We start from the raw sequence: 23858 nt of genomic DNA, 5'->3' as shown, positions 1-23858 counted from the left end.
AACACTGAGCATGCATTTCAGTTGCAGTTACTAGCAATTTCATATGGAATGAAATCTCACCTTTAGTCGAGTTCCCAATATTAGTTCTAATGCTGAGTAATCTCCATTTCAGAGATAGCCAAATATGAATTTTGATTTCTAAGATGCATTTAATAGTGGTATTATTAAATTACCTTCTTATCATATCTTTATGAAAGAACTTGTCATAAACTCTGTATAATACTCTTTTGTAATCAATACGTCAGCTATTTTCAAACACAAAATTTCCTGACGAGTTAAGTATGAAATAATACCATTACAATGTATGAGACAGAATGCTACAGCATTTTTCTAAACTCAAATAATATTGTAACATTTTAATGGAGCTTCTACTCTGGACAGTATTTCTGCATGTTTGATTGTGTAAAATTATTTTGTATTTTTAAGGGGAAGCAATCATCATAGACTTTTCTCAAGTGTCACATCAGGTACATCCAAAAGGCAAATGAATGTCATTGTAGCGTCCATCAGGGAACTCACGTTGATTAAAGAGGACATCCATGCTCAAGGACAGCTGCTGTCATCAGTTGCTGCAGCAACACCCTTCTTGTGGCATGAGGGTGGAAAAGGGCTTGCGCTATTGCATACAAACACAGGCTCGTTAATCTTCAGAGAGAAAATACACTTAAATATGGAAATAGAGTATTAAATGGGAAAACAAACGAATAAACAACAAAAGGACCCGTAATTTGTTTGAGGGAATTTGAAATAAGCCCATTTCCCATTAGGCAATAAAAGAACAGACATCTTGGATACTGACTCATGTGCACTGAAATGGAATCAAACCGAGTGACTGTCATGGTTACCCAGCGAGTGAGACAAGCCCACTAGGCAAGGGCTTACAAAGGCCAGTTTTGGATCTGCTGTCTGTACCTAGTGTTAGTGGGACTTTATTTCAGAACAAAATAGATTCTGAAACTAAAGTCACATCCTGATATTACAAGAGATATCCGATAACCATCAGAGCTAAAAGCACATTGTAAAATTTCTAAAGACGAGAAGAGGATCGTCTCATTAGTGAGAACCAGAGGCAACTCTGAAGCAAAGGCTTTTGAATATGGATTTTAGTTCAGCATTTTAAAAATTCATAATTGGCCTATTTTTACACCTCATTGTTTTTCTAATTGAAAAGACAAGCAAAGCACATGAGATGCATTATCTGTTAGGAGCAGAAACACTCCATTAATTCAAAATTCTAGTTAAACTTTCACGCATCTAATAGACAGGAAATGTAAAGTTGGAAGTTTGTGGACGTGGCAGCCTCCACTTACAGTGGTGTGGATATTAAACAGCTCATAGCTCACTCCCTGTGTTTGAGTTCGTTTCTCCAGAAAGCCAGGCTATCATTCTTTTAATTGAACTAGGGAGGGTGGATGTCAAACTGCTCCCACTGATGAGTGTCACATCCAATTGCCACCGTTACCAGAGGGAATGAAACTAGGTTAAGGGGACAGGTTCCGTATTTTTAAAAATTACCTGCCATGTATTTTTTTCCCCAAATGTCAGGTGGTGGCCTCTATTAGAGGTATACCATTAATCAAACTAATGAGAACTATGGATGTAACCATCCTTTAACAAAGACATAATGCCTCAATGGGGAAAGGAGTACAACTGAAGAAGTTTATGAAGTAGGGCCTTCCTCAGGAACATGTGGACTTGAACCAGACAATGATGTGCAAATCAGGGACTTCTGATCTTAACAACAGTTTAGTGTTCCCTCGTTAGAGGCTCGTACTGAATCAAAATCAGCTTTACTTATTGCTGAGAAAAAAAAATTAGATCCATGAATACATATGCTTAACCTGCGATGATATATTTCTTGGTGATCCTTCAGGTTAAAAAAAAAGCTGCTGAAAAGAGAGAAAATATGTTTTGGAAAATATGATCCTTTAATCAGTGCTCCCACCAGGATGACTGTTCTGCGTGTCTCTGAGTCAGTCTGAGCGCTCATGCTTTTATGCTAAGTCAGGGTGAGCCAGAACAGCGTGCTTCCAGACCTAATGAGAAATAGGAAGTTCCTTACTAGTACTTCCCAACAGCTCATGGTAAGCCTAACATAAGGAAACAGCTGGATGTTAAAGAGATGAGAATAAGGAATTTCAGATCACTAACACCTAACAAGTAGGCTTGGCTCAAGCCATGGACAGAGAATGTCTTGCCAGGTGGGATGTCCTCAAAGACATCCTTAACCAAGCCTGTTGGAAGAGATGGCTGTTTTGTACTAGAGTTCACATTTGCAGACATAAATTATATAAATTATCTCTAAAGTTATGGGAAATGTTTCTTAAAAGCATTTACTTAAAAATCACTCAATTTGAAATTAAGTCAAGAAAAGTTTCCATCGAAGTTTGGTATATATAATCGTACTTTTTTAAAAAAGAAAGAAACAAAAATAGTGAAAGCACTAACTTTTCCTCTCGAAATTATTTATAAATTATGATACAGTGTTTTATTACAGAGTATGCTCTGATATAGAAATATTTTCAGTTTCATTTTTAGATAAGTGAATGATCAGAGGAGGTAGCTTACTTTTTTTCTTAATTTTTGATAGGCATTATATATAATATGCATATATATATATACATGCCAAATATATTTCATGGTATATAGACATATGTGATGCCAAAATAAGTAGGAAAAATAGTAATAAGTTTGATAAATGACTAAGATAAAATTACTTTTTTATTTATAATATTAGAATAAAGTGCAGGAATACATTTTAAAAAGAAGCTCTGTGTAAAAACCCCTACGTTGTTCTCTATCCCAAGGAAAACCATACCTCTGTTCTTTCATAGTTGTTCGTGTTTTGGGCATCATGTAGGCTTCAAATCATAGTGACCCTCCATCCAACAGAAAATAGCACTGTCTAGTCTTATACATCCCCACAATACATTGTAGATAAATCCATTATGGTCCATAGGATTTTCTTTTTTTTTTTTGTCCATAGGATTTTTACTGAATGCTTTTTGGAAGTAGATTTCCCAGGCCAAATATAAAAAGTAACTAATGCATAATAATAATAAAAATAGTAATGATAGTAATAATTGGGCATTTATTTGGCATCATGTGCTATTCTAAACACTTAACATCAACTCAATTCTCACAACAATTTTATGAATAGGTTTTTGTTCCCCCTTTTAAAAAATTCCATATTTTAAAGCAAAATGAAAAAACTAAATTGAAAAGAGATTGATTAGGCCCAATATGCTTTGCTGATTTGTCCCTTATGACTCCTGAGGATCCCGTGCGCTGCAGTGTAGACTTGTGCCCCACACTGTTTTCAACAGCTGGCATTTCAGAAGAGGTCCTTCATGTCTTTTATTCAAGAAAGTTCTGAGTGGATTCAAAACTTCAACACATTCAATCAGCAGAGCACTACACAGGAATCCAGAAAGAGAGTAGGTTGGGAACAAGACAGTAAAGCCCGACTTAGACCCTGCAGTCTGACACTCAGGTCTAGCCTCTGATTCGATTTGTTGTTGAGCAAAAACAACAACAAACGACCACAAAAACCCAGTGAGCCAATTCTGACTTGCAGTGACTCGGGATAAAGTAAAACTGCTTCTTAGGGGTTGCAAACTTGTAAAATGCTAGCATTGGCGGAAGAATAATTAACATCCTGTTATATTCAGATGATACATGTTTGCTAGCTGAAACTAAAGAGGACAATAAGTGCTTAGTGGTGAAAAACAAAACACTACAGCCTTCAGTGGTATTGCACCTGAATAACAAACAAACAAGCAAACAAACAAAGTCCTCACAGCTGGATCGGTAAGTTACTTTCTGGTAAATAGAGAAATGCTTGAAGTCTTCAACGATTTCGTTTTACTTGAAACCATAACAATGTGCACGGAGGCAGTAGGGAGGAAATGAGATGACACAGTGCTTTGGACACATTTGCTGCCCAAGACCTCTGTAGAGTGTTACATAGCAAAGATGTTACCTTGAGGACTAAGGGGTACCTGATCCATATGCTGATATTTTCTGTCACCTAATATGCATATGAAAGCTAGATTATGATAATGGAAGACCAAAGAAGATTTGATACATTTGCATTATAGCTTTAACAAAGAATACTGGATGTGCACCATGAAATGCCAGAAAAAAAGAACAAGTCTATTTTCAAAGAATTACAGCCAGAATGTTCATGAGAATGAGAATGGTGAGATGTCTCACTGACCTTGGACCTGTAACCAGAAGGGGCCAACTCTTGAAGAAAAACAACATACTTACTAAAGCAGAGAGCTAGCAACAAAGGTATAAGTCTCTCTATGAGATGGTTCGGCATGGTGGTTGCAACAGTGCACTCAAACTCATCAACCGTTGTGAGGAGGGTGCAACACCAGGCATGTGATATACATAGGGTCACTGTGATCTGGAACCAGGTCAAGAGCACATACCAATCATGTGTTCATCAATATCACAGCCTTGGAAACCCTAGAAGGTCACTGTGAATTGGAATCAACTTGATGACCATGGGATCTTGATGGAAGCAGACGGCCACATCTGTGAGTTAAACTTCTGACTCATTGCTTAGCAGCCAAGGGCTTCAGCATAATCGAGGACTGATGAACTTGTAGGAACATCAAGTAGAATAAGTGTTTCTGGGGGTGACAGTGATGGTGGTAAAAGGGAGCTGATGTGAAGGAGCTCAATAAGGAAAGGAATGTTTTGAAACTGATTGTAGTAACAATTGTACAATACTGCTTGTTGTGATTGAACTATGAAATATGATTTCTGTATTAACTCCAACTAAAATAGTTTTGGAAAAAATAGAAAACAAAAAGATGGCACCATCAGGTTTTTTGTTTGTTTATTTTACTCCATTCAGCAAAGAGCTGAGATTGTTCTTAGAATTTGAAGTAAATGGAAAATTTTCCTCTCAATTAAAATTGTTTCATAGCAAACTAGTTTAATCAGAATAATTTTCTAATACCAAATACCAAGCAGTACTAATTAATTACATATCCTATACAGGAAGTTTTAACTATTCTAATGTGATGATCTCTTTGTTTCTTCAGAGCTTCAAATATACAACACACACACACACACACAGGTCACAGAACTTAAAAGATTATTGAATTGCTTTCTGGTATGCTTTCTGGGGAATGGAAAAAGAACAAAGCGTGAAATGAACACGTGACACCATCCGTCTTCTTCCGGTTCTTGTACTTTCTGGTCTCACTGGATCGCACCTATCGAAAGGACCCCGCAATTCTGCACGAGTCATCTACCAGCTGTCCATTCTGGCCCTCACTGCCGTGAAGTAAACATCTCCACCGACATGACTTCTCAAACACGTACCCTACTTTGAAAAGTGAAATGTCGCCCCCTCATTACTACTCCACTACTGTTGACAGGCAAACACCTTCACGCTTAGTATAAATAATTTGACCCAAACTGGCTTAGGATTCCACACCATTACCACCTAGTTCAAGAGCAGCTTGCCAGTGCGGAGAATCACGGCTCATTACATTTCGTCCAGTGTCCTGAAATGGGCCGCTTAGATTGTTTCTTCCTAGGATTTTCTTTACTGTACTGCCAAAGAAACGCCATCAGAGCCTAAGAGGAAGTGCTATACTGTCAGAATGAGAACTTCTGCTAAGGGAATCTGGGTGTATTTGGGTTTCCTTTCAGTGTACTACATATTCATTTAGTAGCAGAATGATAAGAATTTATTTCTAGTTCCTATACTTCTACATTGTAATGCTATTGCTTTTTTTCTCCTTTCTTATAGACATATTTGTTTCTACACCATGCACTCAGATGTTCTGATATTTAAGCCAGACTGCACCTTGGGAATGTAATCTAGTTTACGATCTTGGATCCCTGACCCACAGTCTCCAAGCCCATTTCCATAGACTTGATTCCGGTGCATAGCAGAAAAGTCTGCAGGAGAACTGTCTTGGAGGTTCCAGGCTGCAAACCTCCCCAGACGCAGTGCCACACCTTTCTCGCATCGAATGGTTGAAGGGCTGGTAGATTTGAACTGTTGGCCTAGTGATTAGAACCACAGGGCTCTTTAGTGTTGTCTATCAAGCCTCCAGCTCTGGTCTTAGGACATTTCCTCAGCAAAGAAGGTCAGTCCTGAAACACTTAAGGCTGCAATTTCCCTGCGTACGAAAGTTGTCTTTTAAAATCAATTGAAGTTCCGGAGAAATGAAGCTCACAAACTCTGTGGAATCAGGCCACCTGTGTTTCTCCTTACTATCTCTACTGCTTCCAATGTGAGTATTTGTTTCTTACGGGCCCTGGAAAGTGCTGAGTTGGGCTGTCTGAGGAGGAAAGGGAGTTTTCCTCACGGAGAGCTTGGCTGTCTGCATGCCACAGAGAAACAGTTTGGCAGGAAACTACCCAGCACAGCAGGGTACTCGGGTTTGAACAAAATGTTTGTGTGCAATGTGTTACCCGGGGAATTAATTTGCCTGTTGACACTACCACCCCCACACATGAGCCCTGGTTTATTTCCTGACCGAATGAATTTTCCCTCCTGATATTTTACAAATATACCCTAGATCTAATTTCTAATTAATTTAATAAATAAACGTGATGGCTTATATATGGAATCAAGATTATTAAGCTTTGCAAGCAAGAAGTATACTGGGGTGCACATGGATTTCCTTTAGAAAGCACTTAAGCTTTAAATTATTATTATTATATTTAGACCTAGCACATTTCTTAAATCAGATAATGAAAGAGGGGAAAGAAACTATTTTGTATTTTCTAATTTAACTCAACAGCATTTTATCAAGCTTCAAATATTTGTATTTGGCGAGACTGTTGTACTTGATCAATGGCACTATCATCATATTTAATAAAATAAATAAGATATGCCAGGGAGAGTTGGGGCCCTGTTGGCGCAGTGGTTACAGGAAAAAGATGAAGCTTTCTACTCCTGTAAAGATCTGCAGTCTCAGAACCTCACTGAGGGCAATTCTCCTCAGTTCCATAGGGTTACTATGACTCAGCATGCACTCAGTGGCAGTGAGGGTGGCTTGGTGAGATAGATATCCAGTAGATAAATAGAAGAATCGATTATTTTTGACAAGGAGCAAGAACATAATTTTATGAAGTTATGAGCAAGAAAATAATTTTACGAAAAGAGGCATATAAGCTAGACCTGAAAATAGGTTCTATTTCTTTATTTCTCCATTCACTAACCGATATATACTTCAGCCGTCACTGCCAACTGGATTCCAATTCAGAGTAAACGTGTAGGCAGAGGAGAACAGCACCTGAAGGTTTCTGAGACTTTAAGCTTTCATGTGAGTGGAAGGTCGCATCTTTTTACTTCATGGAATGTGTGTGGGGGGTGGGAGGAGGGAGCTTATAGGGTCCTGGAGACCCTATAGAACAGAGTAGAACAGACTCTTTGCATATCAAAGACTTTAAATCTTAATAGCCCCTTTTGTCTACAGCAGAGCAGCTGGCAGGCAGACTTGAACCACCGATCTTACAAACCAGAGCGCAACACAAAATCCATTACTCCCCCAGGGTTTCATGTTTATGTGCACACACACACACACATATCCACACAAGGGGGTTACAAAACAGAATTAAAAGTTAATGAAATTTCTCCATCAACTTTTGAAGCTGATAGGATTAATTCTGCAGACCAGAGGTCACAAGCAGCTTGATTTTCATATCCAGCAAGAAGCATGCAGAAACCTGAAAATTCTGCTATACAAAATGCAAATATATTTTGTTTCATTTGCATATCATAAAAATTAGGAAACTTTACATGTATGTTTTTATTTAAGAGGTGCTAAAAAGAGGTTCATAATCTAACATGGAAATGAGTCAGGATAATTTGATGACATATACTAATAGCTCTATCCCTTAACTGGTGTTTTGTGTGTTCTAGTTTCTACCAAGGTTATTGTCTGAATGCAAGCCCATTTCAGTAATTTCATTTACTACTTATCTCTTTAGGCACTTCATTCTGTACCTTTAATTGACATTGAGCAACTGCTATTGAACTATATATATATATATGAGTATATATATGTGTGCGTATATATATATGCATATATACACACACATTTAATTAGAAGGGTGATTTGCACTTTTTTCAGGAATATGTCCTCTCTGAAAATTCATGGATCAGTAAAAGTGTGAACCCTTAAGTAAGTAAAGTAGATTTCAGCAGTGTCAAGGAGTGATAAAACAGACCCAACCTAATACAACAGTATCAGTTGCAAAGATATAATCAAAATGATTTTAATAACTGATTGAGGAATTCAGTAAAGAAAAATTATTTGGTGTGGTGGTTAGAGTTTATATCAACTTGCACCTGTGTGCATGTGTAGGAGTGGAGTCCAACCTGCCAGTCAGGTCACAGCCTGGAGATGCCTCCTTAGAGGTGTGGCCTTTTTATGAGTGACACTGGGGACCTCTCCCTCCTGCTCCTTCACCTGTCTGATTGCTGGGACTTTGTGGTGTGGTGCAGGCTACTCATACTAGGAGTCAAACTCTTAGTTGTCCGTGCCCTGCCCTGTTCCCACCAACCTTGGATCCATCCAACTCTGTACCTATCCGCCTGGGATCGCTCTGCTTCCTGCTTCACCACTCTGCATCATTGGTCTGCAGCTAAAAGTGTGGGAGGAGGGCCGGGCTAGCATCAGACTTGTGGACTTCAGTTGTACGAGGCTGTGGTGCCTTCTTGATATAAAATTAATTCTTGATATAAAGAATTAATATAAAAATATACCTATATCTAAAACCTATATCAGTATCTATATCTATATCTATATTCTCTAGACTGCTCATCCTAACACACTTGATATGACTCTTTTACCCAGTTTTGTAACATCCCCCAAATGGGAGCAGTATGAAAATACATTGGATGGGACTAGGATGAAGATGGTTCCAATTTGCCCTTTCACTGAGTCTACCGTGAGCCATCTCAGCAGTAAAAACAGTATCCTATGACAACCCAAAAAGAAGAACAACTAAGGCAATTCTGAGGTCCCTACATGGCGAAGCAGCAGCAGCAGCAGAGCTCACGACAGAGAATGACAGGCTTCCCAGAATGAGTCAAACAGTGAGGAGAAGGTTCCCTGCCGAGTGGAATGCTGTCTGCTCATCTAGGGTCACTAAAATGGCTTTTGAACATTTGCCAAACCAGCACAGAGCCCCGGAGGCTGAGGACCGGAGAGAGAGAGCTGCCAGGGAGCATCCGTGAACAAAAGGTCAGTATCCTGATAACTTCTGATCCTGACGAGTCCCTGCTAACTTCCCCCAGGAACCTCATAACCATGAGTATGTGAGTTCTGCGTGGCCGTTGCAATGGACTCTCAAACCCATCAGAGGAGGAGGAGGGGGTCTTGGTTGGGACTGCTGGGCAGGGAATAAAGTAAAAAGGTTGGGTGGTTAATGCATGGCTGATGTCGACCTCATAGGCATGACCCCTCAGCAGATGTGGGGTTGGATTCCTCCTCCCTTTGTAAAGCTGGAGGAGGTCAAAGATGGCCCCATCCTATTTTCTCACTTGGTGTCAGAAAGGGAATTTGTTGTCATGGCTTTAGACGAATGAAAGCTTAAAACTCTGTAAAACAAGGAAATAAGAAAAAAATGAGAAAAAACAGTCCATGGTATGTAAAACTTATGATTCATACAAAGCTACTTTGTTGACTTTTACTTATAATGACTAATAGGAAGAGATATTTCAAACAACAACAGAGAAAACAATAGTTACTTCTTTGGATGTATCTGAGAAGAAAGCCACTCTGCTGAAATAAGATGGCTGACATGCAGCACAGCACGGTTGGATCTGCCCCTCCCTGCGGCCCCAGGCTATATTCATGTGGATCAGATAATGCTGGGAAAGGAAAGGAAATTTTAACTTGAGATTTAAAATGGGTTATGTGTTCAGGGCTCTATACTTAGCTGTCTGTACCACAGACATTGCTACTTCCTACCTAGTGTTATAAAATAGACATATTTGTGTGAAGGAAGTAAATATTGAAAGTTATGATTACAGACAAGTTGCAAGTCTAACGTAGTCTGTATTTGATTGAGTTTGCTAAAAGAAAAGTTAAGAATTGAACTAAAAAAAAAAGGCAGAGGTTTATTTATTTATTTTGGTAAGCATTTGAGAGTGTGGGGCCTTACATAGAAAATATAAGAACACACAGTAGCTTAACACTTGCACTTAAAAAGGAATGCAACCCCCTTGCAAATGCTGAGAGCATAAAAGATTTACATTTAAAGGGGGGGGGGGATAAAGGCTTCTTAGAAATTCAAGCAAAAAAAAATTGGCGGGGGTGGGGGATGGGGTGGGTGGATTCTTAGGCAGGAAAAGTATGTACCAAACAATGACTTTTCTATTTTAAAATTTAAAGGAGCCAGATAACAGCCAGACTGGTCTCTGTGGTGGCCACTGCGTCCACGTGTTGAGTGAGAGTGGGAGAAACTGTAACAATAAAGACGTAGACAGAGGGGTTGCGGATGCCCCAGGCCTCTGTGGACCAGAGAAAAGGCTAGTGATAACAGAAAGGCGCAAATGTTGGGCTGCTTAGAGTGAAATGAGTTGTGTGTATACGCCTGTGTCTATGGGCACCAATGACTTAGTCCTTGGGGGCTAGGAGTGATGAGGTAGTGTCCATGGCTGCTGAACTCCTGAGTTTGCAGCTGATATCCATTTGACCTCGCCTGGATGGCTAGGGCTGAGTGATCAAAATCCAACAGGAAAAAAAAAAGATGTTTGGTACCGTGAGCCGGTTTGCTGCAATTTTGATGACTTCCTATGGACTATACTTTGCTTATGGATACAGAGGCTCAAAGTTCCAAGTGCAACAAAGTTTCCTCACATCATACAACATGCTTGTCTTCCTAGAATACTGGGTTAATAGCGACAAGAGGTTTTGAAATGAGATTTCTGGATTGGGGGTGGGGTGGTGGTGGTGGGTCATAGAGGCAAATGTTGGCTGGTATCCAGACTCTCACAGGGATGCTTAGTCTCAAACCGAGAGGGGAACGAAAGACTCCAAGTGAACAACTTTAGGGCTCCTACCAACCCCTTTCCTGATGGGTTTGAGGATGACAACCTATGGGGTGATGTTGATAGTATTATTTGACTAAGTTCTAAGTGAGTATTAAGTTCTAAGTTTTATTATGATTTTAAAATATACGTATAAAAGTTGCAATTGTGAAGGAGAGGAAAAGTTAATCCTATGACTGTAAAAGAGAAACGGTTGAAAGAGTCAGAATAAAGTAAAGTACTTGGTATGTCTTTTCTCTATATAATATCGGTAACTATGACCATATGGCTGGGGGATCATGCAAGTAAGGTTTATTAAACCTATAGAAGAGTGAGTGGTTTTGCCATTACATCAGGTATGAAGTGAGCCATCTCTAAAGCAAAAACAATGAAAAAGAAATCCGCTGAACCTTAAAAAAAAAAGAGGAAAGGGACTCACTCAAGAGCTCCGTGTGGAAAAGTGGCGGGGGGACAGAGCGCATGCAACTGCATGTCAGGCGGCCTGGTCCACGGACAATTAAAGTTGACCGTCTTCATGCAGCTTGAAGAATTTGAGGGACCATTTGGATATTTGCCAATATTTACCAAAAGCGCTTTATAATATTACCTGAGGTAGGCAGAGGACAGTGGGTCATATGTCTGAGGCCAAGAATCAGGGAGACACATGCCTCTGGCATGGCTTAGGAGAGGTACTGTGGACAAAAGAACTGTATCATAAACATTTCTGAGCCTAATTTGTAACCTTCTGATTTCTATAAATACCCTCATCATTGTCTTTTAAGTCTGTGTGGCCTTTTAAAGTTCTATATGCATTATCAAACCCAGCAAAGTAGAGTGCTGTGAGACGGACAGTTGGAGTCACAAAAGGAGAAGAGGCAGGTCTGACCTTTGCCTCATAGGAATCAGCCATAGGCAGTTTGGAGTTTGATTCTCCTTCCCAGGTGTGGAGCTGAAGGGATTGGATAGGGCTCCTATGCCACTTCTTCAGGGAATAATCAAACAAGCAAACAAAAAATAATATCAATGTAACTAATGCATGGATGGCATTCTTAATGCAAATGGCATAAAAGTAGGGGAGTTGTCTAGAGATGATGGTTATTTCAACTTTTGGCATAATAAATTCAGATATTCTATTTTAAGGCAATTTTCTATAATCAAGAATCAGGGTAAAATCCCATGACAACCCTCACAAATATTTGCAGTTCTTAGTCATTGACAATAAACTATGAACTCCTCAGGGCAAGGGTGGTATTATGAGTGTCCTTGTAATTTCAGAGCTTGGCAAAGATATGCTCTCAGTAAACATTTGTTGAAGCAAATAATAGGGGCTATGCATATTTTATCAATCATTTAAATGCAAATATATATTTTAAAGATCTTATTCATATGTTGTTCACAATTAAAATTAATTTTACTATCTTTGAATTTGCAGCTTAATGTATCCTCTGATACAACTGTGTTCTTTTTAGTCATTCCATGTGAAGTGATGGCACAATGAAACTTAATGTGACTTTATTATATGATAATTATGTGAATTCCAAGTTATGTTTATAAAGGCATTAAAAGATATATGTTGGTGTTGAAATTTTCATAGCGGCACTTCTGTCAAGCATAATGGAATATAATTCATCTAAATTGTTTCTTTGTTCTGAAAATCCCATGGGCTAAGAAGCACAGGAGGGATTCAATGTATTCAAAGAATTTGGAAGGAAGCAAGGATTAGGAGCCTCCATACTAGAAAAGTGAGGTCTGTCTGTAATAGCAGCTACACTTTCTTAGATCTCTAACTCTGTTTCTCAATGCTAGCCACAAACAACCAAACCCCAAATGGGATTTAGAGGCACAGGAACAAAGGAACTAGAAAGCTTCTTTATTAAAAAGCTTCTTTTTTTCACAAAAGTTACCATAAATTATTTGTGTTGTTATTTAAGGAGGAAGGCATTGATAAAGAAGCTCCTGCTTTCCTGGCTCACGTGTTCGCAATGTTGTGATTAATTAAAAGCCTAACGGGGACCAGTGGTGTTTAGTCCTCCGGACCTGGGGCAATTGGATCACATGTTGCGGATTTTGTGTTCTGGATTGTTGGGACTTGATTTTTATAAGAAATGCTTAACTGGGCATTAAATCTAGTACTGTATATCATTTCACCTTGACACCATGCCCTATTCGCCAACCTGGAAAACTCCTATTCATGTATCAAAATTCATCTCACGAAGAAAACAAATCACCTCAGACCTTACATCCTCTATGAAATTTTCTTTATTGCCATCCTTCAAGATTTATTAGATTTCCTTTATATACCCAGTTTCCCCCAAAATAAGACAGTATCTTATATTAATTTTTGCTCCCAAAGATGTGCTAGGTCATATATTCAGGGGATATCTTATTTTTCCATGAAGAAGAATACAGTACACATTTATTGTTTATTGTTTTATTAAAAGAGACCTCGCACTTCCTGTCTGCTCCGGCTGCGCTGTGGCCATCAGTGAGTTGCGAGGCGGCGCCCGCTGCTACGGTCCAGAGTCCAGAGTTACGGTAGCTTGGGGGCCTTATTTTTGGGGAGGTCTTCTTTTCGGGGGGATACCTTATATTTCTGCGAGAGGCAAAGCTGTAAGTAGGTCTTATTTGGGGGGATGTCTTACTTTAGGGGAAACAGGGTAGCTCTATTCCTAAATACGTTGTGCTCACTGAAGAGTGAGCTTGGACAGTTCAGGTTCAGGCACAGTCATTTTTATGTGCCCAGAATCTAGGAAGGTGTCTATTTCACAACAGTACCTAAGCAAATTCACACTTCACCAATGACTGCTTGAATGAAAAACTATTCTCTATATAGCTAGCATCTGATATAGCACCTGATAATTAGATAGGACTGAAAAAAAACAAACGGATTCAACTCAATACCATTAATCAATTGATTAGTCATGAGGTAAGGTAAAGAAAATTATAGCCTAAGGTATCAGAGTTATAGTTCTTAACAACCAATGCTCCTAACACCAAGGATTCCCACCAACCTCCACCCATAAATGTGGTCAGCTGTGACAACTGGTGAGTTCACCCTTTTCTTGACCTAAAAGTTTTGATACTTGAATTTAAGATCCTTCACACGTTTTATCTTTAAACACTCCCGAGTGAATAGCACACTTAGGCATGTAGAAGTTCTATAAATCACTTTCATTGCCCAAAGTCCCTTTTGGAAACAGTAACTCAGCTGTGTGTTTCCCAATATGCAGTCTGTCAGGTCAAACTGCAACCCGTTCCATTTTCTTTCAATAAACTCAAATCCCTGACCTGCCAAGTTCCTTGTAAAGAAATGTGGCAATTAGAAGGCAAACTAACTTTTATTCAATCGATATGCATTTGCTGACAAATAACGTTTGTATAATCTCTAGCTTTCCCTGGTGAATTTTGAGGAAACTTCTTTGTTTTGTTTTGTTTTTACTAGTGAGGTTATTGGGAAGACCTTAATAATAATTTTTGTTTTGCCTTCAAAATAAAATAAATGAATCTGGAGGCTCTCTTAGTCCTAGGAGAAAAGCAGTTGATTTATGAAGCGGAAATAACCAACCCAGCTCTGGAGGAAGCTGCCATAGCTGTTTAACCTCCTGAAGAAAAGGAAATGCCTTTTCTAAGATAGGCATATTGGCATTTGGAAAATGCTGCATTTTTAAAAAGATGTTTAGTACGTACTTCATTCTTGAATACATAAAAAATAATGTTTGTCATTTTAATTATGCTTAATCATCTTCTTAGAACAGCCACCATAGCTTTAACTTATGCATCCTTAACAGTCTTAAAATTAATAATGCTCTCTTAAATTTTCATTATACTTTTCTTTTAAGGTATTTAAATTACTTTAGAAGACACAGGTAATATTTATGACATCTTGAAAATATCTTTTTTTTTCAATATATGATTGTAGTGGCAATGAGTGAAAATTAATTTTACTAGAAAAAGACTGACTTTACAGAAATATATTCAGAGTGCCTTCAGTTGGAAAAATTTCATGCCTAAAGATATAATTATGAACCACAATTCCAGTAAGCAGTATCATCATATTCTAATCCATTCAGCCGTATCACACAATCTCTTCATCCATACCAAGTGATATTTTTAGCAGTCTGTGTCTCAGCATTGTACATTTGCTCCATATTGCCATCTCTACAAGCCCTACTAGGTAAGAATTATGGTGTGGTAGTAAAGTAGACAGGCATTTATGAAATTTCTATGGTCAAAATACTAAGATTAAAATAATTAGTTTCTATTTCCAAGGAGCATTTGATCTAAAGAAAAGATAGTCACCTTCCCAGGTCATCTTCCTACCAGGTGATATGTACATAAAAATAAACAAATTCAAGCTTAAGACAAAAAGTACTATGCATAGTATTCCAGTTCATACATGCACTGATTTATTCCAAGCAAAATGTGTTTAAACATGTCTCTGAGATCAGTGGACAAGTTGTCTCAGGAATACAATTGCCTTAGTCTTATTTGAATGGTTAAAAATATGTTTTGTTCTGTTAAGGTCCAATCAAAACATAAAAATCATCAGAACTTATTAGGAAGAAATCTTCTAAAAACAGCAATAATGAGAAAAGACCAGGAAATTTGCATTAGTAATTCTTTTTCCATCACAGTAATGCATCTACTCATACTTTACAAGGGCTATCCTTACAGAATATCACTAGGAAATCTGACCCTAAACTCGGCACAACTCTGGCCTGGTCCCTTCAGATTTTCTTTTGTTGTTGTTCCCCAACCAATGATCATATAAAAGGAAGATATTTGGGTTTATCACAGACATTCAGAGCGTTGTTTTGACCAGGTATAAATCAAAGGGTAAAGATTTGTCCTAGGAAGGACTGGAGAGATGAAAATACCACCTTTAAAAGTGTATAGAAGCTCCTGAAGAAAAAGTTGCTTCAGAGTTCACTATTTTAGTTTAATTATTTTCTTATGCTTTGTAGCAATATTTTCACATCCCCTTGTACATGATGAGCTATCTATTTTGCATTGAGGGACTACAAGTGGCAGACTGCTTGGGAAGGCAATCGAAACCAATGCACTGCCATCTATCTACTCGATTCCAACTCATAGCAACCATAGAGGACAGAGTAGAAATACAACTGTGGGTTTCTGGCTGTCAATCTTCATGGGACTCAAAAGCCTTATCTTTCTCCTATGTAGCAGCCGATGGCTTTGTATCAGCTGACTTTGCAGTTATTGCCCCAATACATAACCTACTACACCACTAGGGCTCCTTATTATGAAGCAAGGCCAGGAAATTTTTCATAGTATTACTTAGAGTCCTCCTATGAATAAATACTCAGAGATGATCCCAGATATAATTGCTATACAATCTTTTTATTCATTATTTTATCCATTTATTTAATAAGCATGTTCTCTACAGTATCCTAGACACCATGACTTACTCCCTTGTTTAAAAATAATTCACTATCTAATACACTTCACATTATGGAAGCTGAAATGAAATGACAGGCATCAAAATCATAGCTGATGGTTTAGGCAGCATATGTAAATAAATCTTTCAAAGAGAGACTAAAATAAAAATGAAATAAAAATACTGACATGTCAGTTGTCAGTATCATCCATTCATCCATCTCCCTCAACCTTTTCGTCCCTCGATGTGTGAAAGCCTCAGAAACCAACAAGGTCAGGTCCATCCTATCAGGGTGGCTTTGAGTTGGAATCAACTCTATGGCAATGAGCTTGGTTGGGCTTTATGCTAACAAGGAGTCCTAATGGCTTGGTAGGTTACACATTGTGCACGTTCAAGCCTACCAGTTGCTTCACAGAGGAAAGGCTTGGTTCTCTGGTTGTGTACAGATTTATATCTCAGGAACTCACAGGGACAGTTCTACTCTATCCTATGGTGCCACTCTAAGTCAGAATCAACTCCATGGCTGTGAATTTGGCTTGGTGTGGTTTTCCAGGATGCTATTCTTAAAAAAAATAAAGGCACAGGTCCTTAAGGCTGAGCTCAAGTGTCCACTCTGCTATGAGAAATTCAGAGTCTCAGGGGAAATGTGCTTACTACCACATGCATTATTCATTCTTACCAGCTTTGGTGCCACTGGAGTCTGTTGCTCTTTGGTTCATATTACCATGAATTGTTTAATTAAACCAAAATATTTATATTTTGTCTAAGTTTACAATTCAGTAGAAGAACCAGAAACTTTGGAATCAAAGAACTGTATTTATATTCTTGATCTTGCATTCCATGGTTTTTAAACTTGGGCAGATATTTCAGATTTGATTTCTTCATCTAAAAAATGTAAAGAGCAAATGATAACACAGGGAAACCATTTAAATAGGAATATGGATGGCAAAAGGCAGTGGTTATAGTGTTTTTCCCCTCTATCTTCTGTATCATGTAAAAATCTATTATATTTGAGTACAATGTAGAAGTGCTGCATGCCAAAGAGAACCCCTGTATTGAAAAATGCCCTGGGTTAGAAGTTAAAAGAACTGGGATGTAATTCTGATTCCAAAAGTATTACTTAATTTTTCTTAGTTCCAATTTTCAGATCTGAAAAAAATCAGACCCACAGTACTTCCTGTTTTTTTAAAATTATTCCTTTTATGAGAATGCATGTGAATATACATTATAAATTATAATACTCCAAATAAACATCTGCTGAGCTCTATCTGTTGGCGATAGTAAATTAATGCTTTCGAGCTCAGCTTCAACAAAATATAAAATTTCGCTCTAACTCCAATATACATTCTATACATCCCTGAAATTTCAAGGGAGTCTAATGATGGGATTTTTCATCTATTGAGAGCCTTTCTTCTCTCCTCCCTTGCATAGCTAAAGAATCTTGCGTGACTCTTTCCCTGAGGATGTTCTCAGGGGTATTCAATTTGGCAGGCTTCGTTTTTCCCTTCAACTCTCTAACACCCAGCATTATAATTTGGCTTTCGCTTTCTTTCATTGTGATTTCCATTTCCCCAACACTATTTTTCCTGGTAATCTGTTCAAATAGTGATCAATAATGACCACTCTCTGCAACACCACAAACACACTTTTGACAAATTGACCTTTCAGGTCAACAACCTAGTGAGCTACTCTTGTGATATCTCAGGCACTTATCCAAAATTCCCAGTGGAATATGATCTTATTCTTATACTTCCTTTTGAATAATCTTTTTAAAAATTCAGGCCACTATTTCTCAGGGTGCAGTTTGCAGCTATTCTTGCAGGTGCATTTTAAAAGCCATGATTAAACAGACTACCTGCAGAGAAGTGCATTTGCCTAGCCATCTCTGAACTCATCATGTAAGACCTGAACTCCTGGATTTTAATGGGAAATTATTACAGTGGAACCTTGCTAATTCACGTTAGTGATGGAAAGTTCTATTTTAAATTGCATTTTCTAAAGTAATAATTCAAGACAAGTAGAGAAAGAGAATGAACGGAACTTTGCCAACAGTCCTCTCCGTTTTCAGATTGCCTGCGTATTTTCAAAGGGAGATTCCAATCACAGACTCCTTATGAACAATGTGAAAGGAGATCACCAAGATATTTAAAAATTCTAAGTAGTAAATACTGTTTGGGTTAGCCCAGTAGATATTTATGGAGGAAAATTTACAGAATAGTAATATCTACACATGAAAATAAGAAATTAATTATAGTGTGTACCATTTCAAAATGAGTTAATCCATTGCCTTCAGCTGAAAATATGAAATGAAACAGCATGGGGTGACGCAGTGGTTACACATTGGGCTACAATCTGAAAGGTCAGCAGTTCGAAACCACCAGCTTCTCTGCAAGAGAACAAGGGGGCTTTCCACACCTGTAAACAGTTCTAGTCTTGAAATCCACCGGGGTAGTTACCCTGTCTTATAGGGTCACTATGAGTTTTTGAGTTGGCAAAGACTCAATGGCAGTGTTTTATTTATTTGTTTGAAGTTGAAAAAGTAACATTTAATTAGAGATCAAGTCTATTATTATCAGTCATTTTTTCCATGAAAAAATACTTCCCAAATTTAGTGTCTCAACATCTCCACTCCTATCATCATTTCCCAAGCCACAATCACCTCATGTTGGTTACTTAAAACACTTGCTAGAGCTCCTTGTGTTTCTATCTTGTGTTTCTATTCTTGTGTTTCTATCTGCCTCCTTCACTCTGTTCTTAACTCACCAATCAAAGAAGATATTAGTAAATATGTAAGTCAGATTGCATTTGCTAAAGTCTCCCAATGGGTACTCACTTTGGAATAAAAGTCATAGAATTTATGATTGTCTACCTGGACCTGCAGGACTATTTGACATATCTTACATCCCTTACTTGATCTTCTACCTCTCTCTGTCTCTCTCACTGTATTGTAGTTACATTGGCCTCTCTGTTGTTTCTGCAGAACTGCAAATGCTCTGTTTCCGAGTCTGTGAACTTGATATTCTGTCTTGTATGATGCTTCCTTAAAGGTTTTAAAACTTGCTTTCTCACCTATTCAGTGTTTCACTCAAATGTCATCTTTTCAATGACATGTCTCCTGATGCTCACACTTAAAATATGTTCTATTCATGTTCCCAGATTATTTTATTCACACTGCATTCCAACCTAGAAGTCAGAAAACGTTTTTTTGTAATGGGCCAGATAGGAAATATTGTGTGAGCTTGTTGATCATACAGTGTTGATTGAAACCACTCAACTCTACCATCATAGTGTAAAATCAATCGTAGACAATAGGTAAATGAAAGCACATGACTGTTTATCCATCCATCCATCATCTGACTCTTAAAATATTTGAAATGGTAACTCCACATTGACAAATGCTTGTTGGTTTATCTGTCACCACTGCCTATAACAGAATGGGAACATAATTGATGATCAAAATAGAAATTTATCAATAACATTTTAATCTATCCCTCTCAATACAGAGTATCACCTACTTTTCTAAAAAAGGGTAGAAGAGGGGCCTTTGCCCTCCAGATCCTTGCTGTCACTTCTCTTGGAAAACAACCTGAGGACCATCTGCCACACACACGATGATTAATACAGGATGAACAGCTGACCATAGCCTTTTCCAGATACCTACTGCTCTGCATCTTCCTGGAATTTAGCACCACAATCCCTTCTGAGTTCTGCCAAATGAGTCATCTAGGACCCTGCTGTCCATATGGGCACATCAACGAGTTTACAGTCCGATGGAGTATGTTCTTTCGTACGTCTGTGGAGAGCAGCCAAATCAACCCCACTGAAGAACTCTATGAGATTTATTAAGACTCAGTGATCCTTGTATCTTTCCTTCTACCACTTATGTTTGAAAACATGCCTTTGCAAACCACTTCTAAGGAAGGAGGGATCTTTGCAAGGCACAGTTATTCTTTTTATTACTACCCCTATTCACCTTCTTTCTTCAGCAGTCTATTCACAATCCTTGTCCAGTAGATTGTATAGACCAATTAACAGATATTATCCAAATTTGGTGGCAGGTATATTTTAGACAATTTGATGCTGCCAGATTAGCATTAGACTGCTAATCCCACGGTGCATACTAAGGCTGTCTGCTCCTCTTAAGATTGGCGGCCTCAGAAATCACATAAGGGATCTTAATGAGTGAGAATCAACCAAATGGAAGTGTTGCTTTGTTTGTTTGTTTTTTGTTAAGGTTCAGTGAACAGTGATTCAATTTACTTTGTGTTACATCAATAACACATTTTTTTTCAGTAGGTAATAAAATTAACTTTAAAAACAAAATTTTTGAAATGAAAATTTAAATCACTTAAAAATGTAGGGTAAAACAGTAGGACATATTTGGATGTATTTAAGTGTTGCCATGTAAAACAATGCATTTGTTTATTTGAATAGTTGAGTTTTTGATGAATATGAAGTTTAAATCTCACCTTATGTTAATGTGGAATAATAGCAAAGTTAATATGGAAGAGCAGTATTTGAAGACAAACTTCCTGCTGTCTTTTAGGGGAAGATGAGTAAACTAAACTGCAGAAGTGATAATCAATTATTTTAAGTCACACATATAATTTTGGTGGTTGGAAAGAGAACATATGGACATTAAAAAAACAGAGATTATTTATCGAATAGCCTACAATTGAGCAAAATTTACCAATGTGCAAAGTATTCAAAGCTAAGAAGTTACTCTTTTCTCCCTATGACATATTTTCATTTCAGAACAAGAAAAATATGAATTGCTGTACATCTTCTTTGATTAATATATGTCAAGAGGTGCCATCCATCTCTAATGTTGCTGTCTATGTGTTGTTATTATTGTAAAGCTCTATCTCCAGTGTTTGAAATAGCAACCGAGCCAACAATGGAGGTGAGGCTTCAGGAAAGCTTCCAGACTATGACAGAGAGTCCCCAAACTAGACAATCTACACCTTTGGATCACAAAATAATGTTTGATATAGTTCTAAACAAGGAGCCCCTAGGCTGAAAGATACTCAAAATACACAGTAGATTCAACAATGAACTAAAGAATAACAACTTTGAACATGATACAGAAATAGAAGGACGGGGCAACCTTGTTCTCTTTTAAGCCTGGGGTTGCTCTCAGCTGGATCTGGCTTACTGGCAATGCAAAGCATCAAATATTGAGAGACAGCACAGCATAATGTTTGAGAGCACAGACTTGCAGCCTGATTTTCAATCATGCCCTTCATACATAATAGCTACGTGATAATCTTGGGTGAGAACCGCAATCTCTTTGTAACTCAGTTCCTCTTGCTACAAAATAAGTAAAATGATAGGATTTACCTCTTATTGACCTAGATAAAACTTTCAGGACATTCATTTGTTGCTGTGATATGACTCAAAATGAAAGAAATAGCTGCAAGTATTGATAATGTGTGACCAGCACACATTTTGGTGCCTCAATGGTTGGACTTGTTTCTGGGTATATTTGACCTGTTGATCCCCAAAATTGCATCAGCGATTCTCTTTCAGCTCTAGTTTGTGAGAGACAGGACAGATGTAATACAGCACTCTTCACTCTGCTCATCCATAAAAACATCAGAAAATTTAACATTCTGTTAGCTAGGCTGAGAGAGAGGAATGGCACACTGGATTAATTTAAAATAGTTTGCAGTGTACTAAATATTTAGGTCAATTATACTTCACATTGTGGCCTTTTATTCAAATTGGAACAGTTAAAATTCCATGAAATTTGAATTTTCCCCAAGTATTACTCCACCTGTATTAGAAACTGAATATCAGACAGTTCCAAATTGTTAACCTAAAAATGGGCAAGAAAGGAAAGTTACTATACAATAGATAAGGAGGCTTGATAGTATAGTGAGTTATGTGTTTGAATGCTAACCCTAGGTTCAGCTATTCGAGAAAGATGAGTCCACAATTATTTACAGTTCAGAAAACTACAGGAGAAGTTCCACTATATCCTACAGGGTTATTATGAGTCGGAATTGACGGACAGGTAATGAGTTTGGTACAATAAATAGAGATTTAAATGCTTTGAAACCCAAAATGGGTCTGTCCGAATCCAAATTCCTTTATTAAAGTGAAAATACTTCGGTCTTGTTATAAGATGGCACAGCTGATCCACCTGTGCACAGAAACTCTTAAAAGGTAGAATTTTTCTTACCAAGGAACTTGACATCACCTATACAACCTTTCACATGAATTATCCACTGACTTCTACGAATTAAAATGATATGTGAAATGTTTACTGCACAACTTAAACAATAAAAATTTAGATCTTAAAAAATATTTATGAAATTTTCTATGAAGTCTTCCATTTTTAGCAATTTACATTTCCCTCACACCTTCCATATATGTGCCTTTTCAATTTTTCTCTTTCATTTGTCAATCTCAAGCTCTGTTCTAGCTTTTTTTTTCAGTATCCGACTCGGAGTCTCTGTACATATTTGGTCTGTGGTCTCCCAGACCCAAAAGAAACACCCACTGCCATCCAATCTAACTCATAGTGCCCCTGTTGGAGAGAGAAGAACTGCCCCATTGTCCCAAGCCTTTAAAGGCTGCAGAGGGATTGGTGGATTTGAACCACTGACCTTATGTTTGGCAACTCAGTACATAATGACTTAGCCATCAGGGATCCATATACAGCTTCCCTTGGAAGTACTTTCTCAAATATTTCTTACTGTTTTTGTCTTATCCTGTAATTTGTGGTCTGAATAATTTTCATGTTTAAAATTACAATGATAAATTGATAAATTAGTATAACTTACTATCTGAAACTATAGTGGAACACCACAACTAAGAAACTAGAGCTGATGTTGTCTATCAAATGCAGTTTTCTGAATCAGTGCTCCAAATGACACCGGGAACAGACCTAAACATCAATACAGAAAAAGCCCAAATTATTGGGCTATGATGTGAAAGTTACAAAGAATGAATCTAGGAAAAGTGCAAATTGTCAAACTTAACATTATGTGTAAATGTTTATGCTCCTTCAATTAGTGTGCTGACATGGATTGGTACTGGCCAGTTGAATATTTACAGGGCTCAATCACATGATCTACTCTGACCAAAACGACAAATTGAAAGGAACAGCACCACATTTGTAGTAAAACTATATATATTTTAAATATTCACCCTGAATTACAATAAGAAAATATACATTTGTGTACAAAGAAGACAAGCTAGTAAGGCCATTGTTTACTTTTCAAAACCAATCACTAATGCCAGAGATGAAGAAATTGGAGATTTTCACTAACTTCTGTAGTGTAAACGGATGGAACACACAATCAAGACGCATCAATAATTGATGGGGATGTAATATGAAGGCAGGAAACAAGAAGGATCCCTGTTTGGAAAATATGACTTCTGGAGCAGAAATGATATCACAGATCACATGATAGTACATAGTCAGACCAAGGA

General features: G+C 37.8%; 1 protein-coding gene across 1 annotated transcript in view; it reads right to left on the bottom strand.

The window, feature by feature from the left end:
• The window catches only part of NEGR1 (neuronal growth regulator 1), a 1031997-nt gene that overhangs the window by 559882 nt on the left and 448257 nt on the right, over positions 1-23858 (bottom strand). The window lies entirely within an intron of this gene.

Source organism: Echinops telfairi, unplaced genomic scaffold (assembly GCF_000313985.2).
Source record: "Echinops telfairi isolate 266 unplaced genomic scaffold, ASM31398v2 ScPeMD7_443;HRSCAF=831, whole genome shotgun sequence".
NCBI lineage: Eukaryota > Metazoa > Chordata > Mammalia > Afrosoricida > Tenrecidae > Echinops > Echinops telfairi.
Note: the sequence above shows the minus strand (reverse complement) of the source record. Positions and strands in the feature narration are given on the sequence as shown.